The sequence below is a fragment of the Lissotriton helveticus genome, chromosome 2_1 (genome assembly GCF_964261635.1).
Source record: "Lissotriton helveticus chromosome 2_1, aLisHel1.1, whole genome shotgun sequence".
NCBI lineage: Eukaryota > Metazoa > Chordata > Amphibia > Caudata > Salamandridae > Lissotriton > Lissotriton helveticus.
In genome coordinates, this window is record NC_136059.1 from 723,335,281 (window position 1) to 723,340,608 (window position 5,328).

The 5,328-nt window shown below is 39.1% G+C and overlaps 1 pseudogene; it reads right to left on the reverse strand.

The window, feature by feature from the left end:
• Nucleotides 1-3,718: 3,718 nt before the first annotated feature.
• Nucleotides 3,719-4,036, reverse strand: LOC144819481 (U6 snRNA-associated Sm-like protein LSm7 pseudogene; annotated as a pseudogene).
• Between the last annotated feature and the right edge of the window lie 1,292 nt (nt 4,037-5,328).

Here is a 5,328-nt window from a genome sequence, read left to right on the forward strand (position 1 = left end):
TATTTTGGTCTGATATACTACCGATGGGATCGGTACTAGGGACGTGGAGGAATATTCACTCTGAACAACGGATCTTCACTTTATGTAAGGATGGGGGTACACAATCTAGTCCATATTGTTTTTTTTATCCCGCTTTGATTTCGCAATGTCAAAGATTTTTATTACCTCTTATTTGGGCGAGGGGAAGTTTACTCTGAAAAGGATATATTAGCTTTCATATGATGTACCCAAATATAACGTGTCTGTTAATTGTATTTTTACATTTAAAGTACGTTCTTTTTAAATTCTAATATTTGTGATTTAAAATGAATTGGATTGTCTGTTTTACTATACTGCTGAGGGGGAGGGGGAGGGGCAAGGTGGAGGGTGCTAAAAACCGGCATATGGATAATTGCAGGTAAGTAAACAATTTAAATAATAAAACGAATTTAGTATTGAAAATGCGATGCAGTGCACGCTACGAAATTCGTTTTTATTAATTAAATTGTTTACTTACCTGCAATTATCCATATGCCGGTTTTTAGCACCCTCCACCCCGCCTCTCCCCCTTCCCGCCTCCCTGCCCCACCGTAACTCCCTCCACAGGCCGCGGCTGCTTCCCTCCCTCCCCACGCGTGGAGAGTGAGTTTTCTGTGTTAGTTCTTCAGCTTCTAAACGAATCAAATAAAGGCGCAGCATCTGTAGATAGCAGTCGCTACCTTGGCTGTCCTTAACCGACATCCTTCAGGGAATCACTGGACAAGCGCTTCCTCGTCACCAATGAAAGGTAAGAGGGAATAAAGAAAAGCTGTTGTTTTCACCAAGGCAGTTCCATAACTTAAACGGCATTATTGAAAAATGACTTGCTGTGTTGAATTGGGAGTCATTTGAGTTTAAATATACTGCAGGAATGGTGTCTCTAGCTATAATATGCTTTTCGTGGATGCACGAGAGTTTCATTTGATCATTAAAATAAGATGATTTGGGTCGATGGGGTTGGTTTATTTTACGAAACGCTTCTCCAGGGGAGCAAAACAAACGACAAAATAAAGGTGCTGACGATATCTCCTAATCATTCTGTCAACATTTCTATTTCTAACCGATAACTAGACGACGAATATAAGTTATTTTTAGCTGCAAAATTAATAAAAGTAAGAAATGTGATTGTTTATATTCGAGCACGTTAAATAACGCAGGGCTCATGAAACGGTTCCATAACCTTAGTGCCAGCAATGGATTTAATCACTCTGTTGACTCGTGAAAGAGATAAACCCGTTAATAGATGTTTCAATGCTAACAGCACATGTTATGATAACTGGTACGACGGTCCCCAGTTAATTTATATTTAATGATCCCAATCCAACGTAGAGCACACTAGAAATTATAGCGGCAATAAAAAGCAAGCATCAATGGACTGCCTTTTATGTATTTTAATCTTTCTTTAAAAGCGCACGTTTGTTAAAAAAAACTATTTTAAGGACATTTTGCATTTGAAAGAAGCTGATCCATGCAAAATCTCTTTTGCTTGTCTTGTTGGTATTTTATCTGCTACAATTCAGTGATGGGAAATGGTAAAATAAAATAATAACATTCCTGAAGATACTTTCACTTCCAAGTGTTCTATATTCATCATCATATAAAAACAAAAGTGTTCCCTTGGTAATTCCTTTTTCTTGTCTGTTTTCACAGTATATTTTCTAACCTAATCAATTGCACTCTATGAACCAGTCCCTACTTGTCGGATCTCATGCTCACCATACTACACTATTACTCACCCCACAGATATAAGTAGAACCACAAAAAGGCACTTGTCCTCAATAAAAATGTTCATCATCATCACCATCAAACAATCTTTATTCAGCTCATTAAAACCACAAAAGAACGCATAACACACAAATCAATTTAACACAAACATTCTTATTTATCAGCAAGTCACTTTTGCTGGCAGAATGGAAATACTAACAGCAACCTACAGATAAAAACTTGTTTTATATTTACAAATGCAGCATGAGCTTACTTTTGATGTAAATGTGAATAATGGGTTTTGTGTGCATTTCCCCAATAAAGATCAGGAAAGGTGAAAGCATGTTAAGATACCATATGAAGTGGTTACTATTTATACTGATTTATTTTGGCTAAATAACTTTGGGCTTGATTCCCAAACAAAATTTTGTACTACGGAAAGTAGAACTAGAGTAGTGCTACTTTTCTATGGAGTGATCTTCACAGATGTAATTTTATTACTTAGGGGTCGATTACAATGCCGTCCGGAAAGGCTCTGTACGGGATTTGGATTCGGCGAATCCGCTTCGGCACCTATGTTTCCGACCAAATCGGACACATTTCCGGCCGAACGATTACAATGCAAGTAAACTGTTTGGGCTATCCAAATAGCTTCCAAATGCCATTTGGACAGCCCGAGTAGTTCCGAGACAAATTGTACAGCTCTATGGACACAGTTTAAAAGTGAGCAATTACAATGACCGATTAGGACAGCCGTTCAATTTGGTCTCCCCGACACGAAACGGCTGTCGGAATCTGACTTTGGGGGCCCGTACCAGACCCCCTTCAGCTGTAGGCCTCTGGCTGTGGCCTGTGGGTGTACCCAAGGGCCCCCCTGCTAAACCATGCACAGTGTGGCAGGCACCATTTGGTGCCCACCACAAGGGGCACGGTTTTTCCCAACCACCCCTTTCTCCAATGGGAACCTTTGCTCTCTTTTGGAACACAGCGTCTCGTTGAAGTCAATGTGAGTCGTACCGAACGATGTTAGGAAGCAACTTAATTGGTTGGTCGGACTCACAGAACCTGGTTCGGTCGGAAACGATTCCGAAACCGATTCGATTGGAAGAGTTTCCGAATGACATCGTAATCGCCACCTTATTAGTAAATGTGGAGGGGATAATAGGTAGTGGGGGGAAATGGGGAATATTTACTATAGAGTGGAGGGGAATTGTGGAGGAATGAGGAGTTTAGGTAGAGACATGCTAATACAAGCACCCACCCACCAAAGAGTAAGCCCAATGCTATTTATAGACTGCACACTACCCAAGAAGCCACAAACAGGTAGAAATGTACTCAAGCCCGGCCTTGTGAGTACGTCCAGCATCACACAGGACCACCCACAGGTACTGCAACAAACTCCCTTCGAAAATAATTGGGCAAGGGTCTTAAAATAGAACCCAATAGGAAATAATGTTAAAATAAAATCATTTATTTTGATTTCTAAAATGTGTAAATATACATACATTTAATTGAATGTAAAATCCTATATGAATAACTATGAAATATTGACTCCCTATAAACTATTTTAAGAACCTTTTGTAATTTAGTTAACGTAGTATTGTTTTAAATAATAGCATTTATTGAAACATTTCCAAACATCATTTTAATAGATAATACATAAATATAAATAATTAGAAACATTTCACCAAAGTTGTAATTGCTTTGAAAATACTTCTATTTATTTAATTATATTCAAATTATTTCAACAAAAAGTAGAATATTTATTGTCCAAAGGAATAATTGCAGTACGAAAATTGAATTCTTCTGCTAATTCAACCCCCTAAAAAAATGTTTTTTTAAACATGGCCTTCCTAACTTGTCTCCAAAGAAAATCGTATCTGTGTTCCAACATTGCAAAATAATCATTTTGCTCATGGGATCTTTAGACTGTCCATTCTGGCTATTTTATCAAATGGGTCCCAGATGAGTCCCTAGCACACATAAAAAGTAAATACTATCCATCCTGCTGCTGGATAAAGGGTTTGGGAATGGCCTCCATGCCGTCCTGTGGGCAAATCAGAACCACCGATGTCCCTCGACACACAACCAGGCCCAGCTGCTGTGTATCTTCTTTTAGTTTGTATTGGTCATCTGGATCTCTCAAATGCTGTATGGTGTCATTGAGCACCAGGTTCAACAGAGGTTCAAAGCCTTTCAAGATCCTGCTTGCCTCTCTTCCACCTTGAAATTTCACCCAAATTGTTATGTCAATGTATTTAGAGATATCTTGGATACTCTCTCTCTTTTTCTTCTCTTTATCCGCCATCTTCCAACTCCCCTTCAAATAATTTATATATTTAAATAAAAATTGTGTTTATAATTTTGTTGCATTTTATTTATTTTCTACACTTGAAATAAATATATACAATTAATTTACATTAATCATTAACATAAATTATTACTAATTCTTTTTAAAGTTTAATAAACATTTCTTTTCATAGGGAAATCTCTGCCCCAGTGGCGAAGACCTCTGTCTATATATGAAAAGTTACTAGTAGTAACTTTACACTTGTAAATGTAGTTCCACACCCTGTTTCAGTAGGTGGAGACATGTTTATCTAAAATAGTACATGTAGGGCCATATATAGGTAATTTCCAAATATCGAATTCTTAATACCGAATTTTACCGATTCGGTATTAAGAATTTGGTATTTCCGATATAGGAAAAAATTCAGTAATATTTACTGAATCGGTAAAAATCGGAAAAAAATTACTGATTCCTCAATACCGATCGGTATTTCCAAATCTGTATTACCGATTCCGTAAATATTACCGATTCGGTAAATACCGAATTGGTAAATACCGAATTGGAAATTCAAAACACCAGCAATTGAGGAATTAGCCAATCCTGTGCATCCACAACCCCTCCCAACCAGGAAGTGGCAACACCCATGCAGGTGCACTCAATCAGAACCTTCTGGAGAGGCTGGGAGTGCAGAGGAGAGCAACTGAGCCACTGGGTGAACTTTTCCTGCAAAACTAGCTCAATGGCTAGACAGGAAACAGAAATAGGAGGTGGTGAAAGGAAGAGGATGCTGAAATTCAGCGAAAGGGAGCTGCAGGTGCTGGTTGAGGAGGTGGTAAAGCACCATATACCAAGTTGTTTGGGGAGCAGTCCTTGCAAGTGGCTGAATCAGAAAAAAGGAAGATCTGGCTGGGAATCCAGGCACAAGTGAATGCCATAGGAATGATCCCCCGGGACATTGAAGTGCTGAAAAAAAGGTGGTATGACATCAGGAGCATCACTAAAACGAAGATGGCGGAGAACAAAAAACAAGCCAGCCAGACAGGAGGAGGAAGGAACAGGGCAACTGCCCTGAGTGCACTTGAGCAGCTTGTGGAGTTTACCATAGAGACAGAAAGTGTCTGTGGAATTGGGGATGCAGACAGCTCAGCCAGAGCTGCTACCAAACAAGGTACGAAGCTTGCACAGCAATCTGCACCCCCCTTCCCTATCCCAATTCTCCAATTAGGCTGTGTGAATCCTACTCCAGTACAGGTTTTTGTAAAGACCAACAATGCATTATGGGAGTTGTAGTCAGTGAAACACCTATCATGACAGTA